Below are 6,000 nucleotides of genomic sequence, written 5' to 3'. Positions count from 1 at the left end.
GGCTTGAATCTGGCACTGTCTGTAAGGATTTGCATGATCTCTCCATGACTATGTAGGTTTCCTTTGGGTGCTCAAGTTTCCTCCCACAGTCCAAAGACACACAGGGTTTGTAATGTTAAATGGTCACAAGGGGATAAATGAGTGTATATCTAAATTAAAAATTAAATTATTGCCTACTCAGGCAACCAGGGTGTGGGGAACGGGAGATGAACTCGTGGGAACCGGGTATTAAGAACAGGATTCATGAGAGTGATGATGGCAAGAAGGCTCCTGAAGAGCCTTGGGTGTTAAAAACTTCCTGATCATAATGGAAGTTCAGAACTGGGAGCATGGTTTTGCCAGTGGAAGGGACAGGAAACTATGTGCAGAGATTGTGGAATTGCAGGAGGCAAATGCACAGACACTCACTTTCTCTGAAGGGACTCTCTTTTGCTTCACTTTCTCTCGTTGTTAGGTGCACCAGGTACCTGCTTCTATGGAAGGCAAAATTTGCTGAATTTTGTGTATTATTATATTTGTGGATTAGTACATGGCAATAAAGGAACTTTTACTCCTGATGATGTTAATGCCCCAGTGTGGAAGCTATCAACTTTTCGAAAGATGTTGATCACATTATTTTCCTCATGACCATAATTTTACTTTGATAAAATAATGTAAGTTCTTTCCCTGACTTTACAAATGAAGTAGCAGTTGTGTTTTAGTACGTTACCTTGGCACTGTACAGTCATATGGGAAAGGGAAGTCTAATTTCATTGTGGTTCATACTTATTATCCTTATGCATGTAATGAGACCTAATAAAAGTTCCGTCTTTGCAAGTAAATGTATCATTTACTGAAGAATGCCATTGAAAGGGGAACTGCTCCCATTTGCAAGTTAAGGGTATGCTCCCATTCATTTATCACCATGAGTTTTACTTAAAGGTGAATTGCTGTTTAAAGGGGCAGTTTCTATTGCTGGGATTTTCCCGTATCTAGCTTGCTCTTTCAATTTACTGGAACACTGTAGCCCAAAATAAAGAAGGAAGGTGTTTAGATTGAATCTTCTCCATCTCCTCTTACTGCTTTATCTTTGACCAAAAATATAGCAGATACACTCATCTACAAGGTCACAAATTAATTAAACATTAATATTTTTTCTTTAATGTTTACTACTTTTTATTCATTTCTGAGGTATTTTCCCTCACTCTGGACTAGTTTTTTGGCAATATATGTTAAATATATATATTTTGCACATATCCACATTAATGGTTATTCAAATATTTGCAGTTTATACAGATTTATTTCTCCAAATGTGACATCAATATTGAGAAAATCTGAGTGAATTATTCTTCTATGAAAATTGTTTTGTCGATGAAACTCAACTACAGATACTGTTGGAGAAATGCCAAAATATATAGAGAGATTATCATAAAAACTGAATTTTCACACATCTGACAGACATCTGCTTCAAGCAGATGAATAAATTCCACTAACAGAGCTTTAAAAGACCAAACTGGGTATGTTGTTTCATTAAAAGGAAGTTTTGATAATTGTTATTACCACTGAAGATTAAAAGCTGTCTTCACCTTTCAGTTTATTTAAGGATTATTTGTTAGTCTGTTTATCCGGACGAAGCTACTTTTTCCAAACAGATGTGGCTTGGTTTCTGTGGCGTTTGATTAATGGGATACAACGGTTAAAGTCAAAGTGTCAGCAAGAGTCTTACATGCTTGTGTCATACTTGAGCTGAACAATAAGCCTGGCTAAGAACAGAACAAAGCTGTGCCAAGTTAGCTTGACAATAGCAGGTCATCTGCCACTTCTGCAAACAAACTGATATATATAAGGACAAGGGGAAGTTTGAGTTTAGGGTTGGAGGGCTCAATGTACTATTAATAGAAGATCACATGAAAACTAAGTAAAATAGACAATGCCTTGTTTGTGGAGAGGTGAATCAAACTAGGAATTAAAGACATCTCCTCAGCCATCCTGTGATACTTAAAAATAGGCCGAGGGTTGCACATGTGACATGAAGAGATCGACAGTTTGGCCTCTGACCCCAAAAGAACCTTTGTACTCTGATACAAGTAATTCCAATTTGCTTCACTTCTCTCCATTCTTTTTGTTTGAATTGACCTTGCTCATTGATGACAAGGCCACTTTCTTGGCAAACCAATCAATAATCCAAACAGACAGAAGATGATTATTAGAATATGGGAAGCTAAACTCAAACAGAGATAGGTTATCAGCCTTGCCCAGAGCTGTCTTCTGAGCAAATATTTCATCAACATTTTCATGGCATCTCACATGTCATTAGGATTCTGGAGAAGTAAAAAGATCAGTAAGGGGATAAAGTAGACGGACTACTGCGGAGCCATGTGGCTTAGCTGCTGCATTGCTCTCTCTATGGCTACAAGGACCTCCCATAACACATATTCTCAGGGGAATACGGACAGGCAAGGCTGAAGATAAAGGACAAATGGAGTTTTCACATGTGGTTATGAAAAAAAGACTTGCGCAGCGCTTGGCAGCTCTGTTCCTCACAAGCATGCTGTACGTTTGATAAGTAACAAGCTGACCAGGCAAGCTGAGCAGACCACTCTCTATCTATCAGCTCTGATGAATTTGTGCCAAGAATTTGAACGAAGGGGCACTGTCTGCTGTGTGTATCCCAGAAAGGCTGACCTCTAAATGACTTCCCAATCATTTCCTACGTGCAGCCCGAGAGGCTGTTTGTGAAATGCACTTGGCTTGAAAAGGCATTTATTGCAAGAAAGCTATTAATTATTTCCAGAATAAAACAGTTTATTCTTCAACCTTTCAATAAATTCTCATCTTCAGTTGATATTACTTTGCAATTCATACATTCCACTTGTCATGTTTAAAAGCAATTTTCATTTCATTTTTCCTTAAGTTGTCACTGTTTCTCTGTTGATTAAAGATATTTTATCCACTTTAGCACCTGTATACATATTTTTGTTGACTAAAATATGACCTATTCATTTTCAAGATATATAGAAGCTCTTTTATACCAGACTCTGTCTTTCTGCCCAGCCACTTAGTGATTCTCCTTTTACTGAGCACCTTCTGCTTAGAACCACTGTCAGTACATATTACAGCCCCCTCAACATATGGAGTTATTGCTTTCAGGAGGTTTAGTCGTCCAGGTAAGCATCTGTTGCATCTTGCTGAATAGCTCAATGGCTCAGTCACATTGCTGAATACATAGTCATGAATTGCAAACTTTCCACCAAATATGGCCTTGCAAGCAGGAAAACTGAATGAAACACAAACATCTTGAAGCTCTATCCAAATTCTTCTGAAATACTTCTTCTCTCTGGCCCAAAGAGTTAAGACAGGAATTCTAATCAGTCTGAACTGGTGGATTATTAAATCATCTTATCTCAGCTCTTCATCTCTGTGTAAATCATCTTATCTCAGCCCTACATCTCTGTGTAAATTCTGCAAGGTTTACAGTTATCTTTTCCTAGTCATTGAGGCACATCACAAAGAAAAAAAACATGCTAGCACAATGATGTAAATTATCTGTTAAAGACAAAATGAGAAGGTGGAAATAAGTTCTCAGCTTCCTTAATTTTCATGGCTCTTTTGTGGCCAAGACAAAAGAAAACAAATTGCTTCCCTCCTTTTAAAACCAATATGAGCTGTTGAATTTTAGGTAAACTTCAAACACCTGCTCCTTTTTCTGTTTAGATGTCTGTGTTAAGCACACACAGTATTTAATGCAGAACAATAATGAAGGAAGTAGCTGCATTCGCTCAAAAGATTTGATGAAGCCATTCTGTCTGCTCATGAAAACCCAGATGGAACAAACATTTGCACATAAGATCCATATACAATGATGTTATTTATGTTTATTGTGTTTCTGGACTTCAGTTTGGATTGTAATAATATTCCAATGAAGTAACAAACAAGGCTTTATAAGACAGGTAACCTGTTCTCTATTCTATACAGGTCTGGCTAACTTTATGTAATTGCAATTGAAGTAACAAATAAGGATGGTGTAGCTTTTAACAATAGTCTGCCTACAGGTGACCAGAATGCAATGCTGTGTGCACTATATAATTATTCTAATGGAATCATGTCAAAAATCCCCAACGTAAAGGATTATTAGAGAAGACATTTATTATGAATGGAGACTTCAACCAGGAAGAAACAGGTCTGCAGTGGATGTCATCTCACTGACTCTACACAAATCCCTGGAACAACTAGACAGCAAAAGATACTCTTTATCGACTACAGTTTGGCATTTAACACCATCATCCCATCAAAACTGATCAGCAAACTCCAGGACCTGGGGATTAAACACCCCACTGGGTAAATGGATCATGGATTTCCCCACCTCCAGACCACAATCTTTGAAGACTGGTAAGAACTTCTCCTCCACAATCTCCATCAGTACTGAATCGGGGGACCACAGGGCTGTGTTCATAGCCCCCTGCTCTACTTACTTTACACCTACGACTGTGTAGCTTGGTATGACAATAACACTTACAAATTTGCCGATGATACCATGGTAGTCGGTTGTATAAAGAAAGGCGATGAGTCAACGTACAGGATGGAGATTGAAAACTTGACTGAATGGTGCACCAACAACAACCTTGGACTCAAAGCCACCAAAACTAAGGAGCTGATGGTTGATTTCAGGAAAGAAAAGCCAGAGGAATGCAATCCAGTGATCATTGGGGGATCAGAGGTGGAGAGGGTGAGCAAATTTAAGTTCTTGGGAATCACTATCTCGGAAGATCTTTCCTGGACCCAATATACCAATGGCATTGTGAAGAAAGCACGTCAGCATCTCTACTTCCTCAGGAGTTTGCGGAGGTTTGGAATGACACCAGAAACTATGACACCTGGCAAATTTCTACAGAGGTGTGTTGGAAAGTGTGCTGACCGGCTGCATCATAGTCTAGTCTGGTAACACTAATACCCCTGAGTGTAAAGCCTTCCAAATGGTAGTGGACACATCCCAGAACATCACAGGCAATACCCTCCCCACAATTGAGAACATCAACATGGAATGCTGCTGACGGAGGACAGCAGCAATCATCAAAGACCCACACCACCCAGCACACACTCTGTTCTCACTGCTGCCATCAGGAAATAGGTATAGGTGCCACAAGACTCACACCACCAGGTTCAGGAACAGCTGCACCATCAGAATTCTCAATGACAAAATCAACCAGAGACTCATTTAAGGACTCTTACTTGTGCACTTTATTGATTTTCTTTTGCTCTCTCTATATTGCACAATCAGTTTGTTTACATTCATTATCTCTTTACAGTTCTTTTATTTGTTTACATGTTTATGCTGTTTACAGTTTATTTTTTGCATTTAGTGGTAATTCTGCCACACCCACTGGAAAAAGGGTTGTATATGATGTCATGTATGTACTCAGACAATAAATCTGAAATCTGAAAACTTTCATAAACTTTATGGTTTTATAAATTTTAAATAAGTTGCTACACAAATAGCTTTACAAATGTAAAATAAATTGATTCACCAAAGATTAAACTTGAGATACATATGCTCCTGCAGTAATTATCTTCACATTCTTTGTACTATTTGTTTCTAGTGACAAGGCAGATTTCACCATCTAGTTTTCGGTCAGTTTCTCAGGATTGAACATGTGTGCTTTTATTTCATTTCTGAGCAGAAGAGTGTGCATGAATCTTTGTCATGGAGGGTGACTGGGACAGATGTTGGAAGAATGAGGTCTTTGTCCAATGTCTGGAGTTTCCACCCACCCCCCCCCCCCCCACACACACACATGTGAACTGACAGACATTCAACCTTTCCCTCATGCAGTCCTTCCTTGATTCTTTCCCATTTCAGTTCCTCTCTCTGATTAATCTACCTCTGTACCTCTTCCCCAAAATGTCTCCCTTCTTCTCGCCATCTCATATCTTTTATTTTACTGATGCCCTGCCCTTTTATCCCCTTCCATCTTCATTTTCGTCTTGGTTCCTGTGCCCCTGCTCCCACCCCTTAACCCTCAA

Source organism: Narcine bancroftii, chromosome 4 (assembly GCF_036971445.1).
Source record: "Narcine bancroftii isolate sNarBan1 chromosome 4, sNarBan1.hap1, whole genome shotgun sequence".
NCBI lineage: Eukaryota > Metazoa > Chordata > Chondrichthyes > Torpediniformes > Narcinidae > Narcine > Narcine bancroftii.
Note: the sequence above shows the minus strand (reverse complement) of the source record.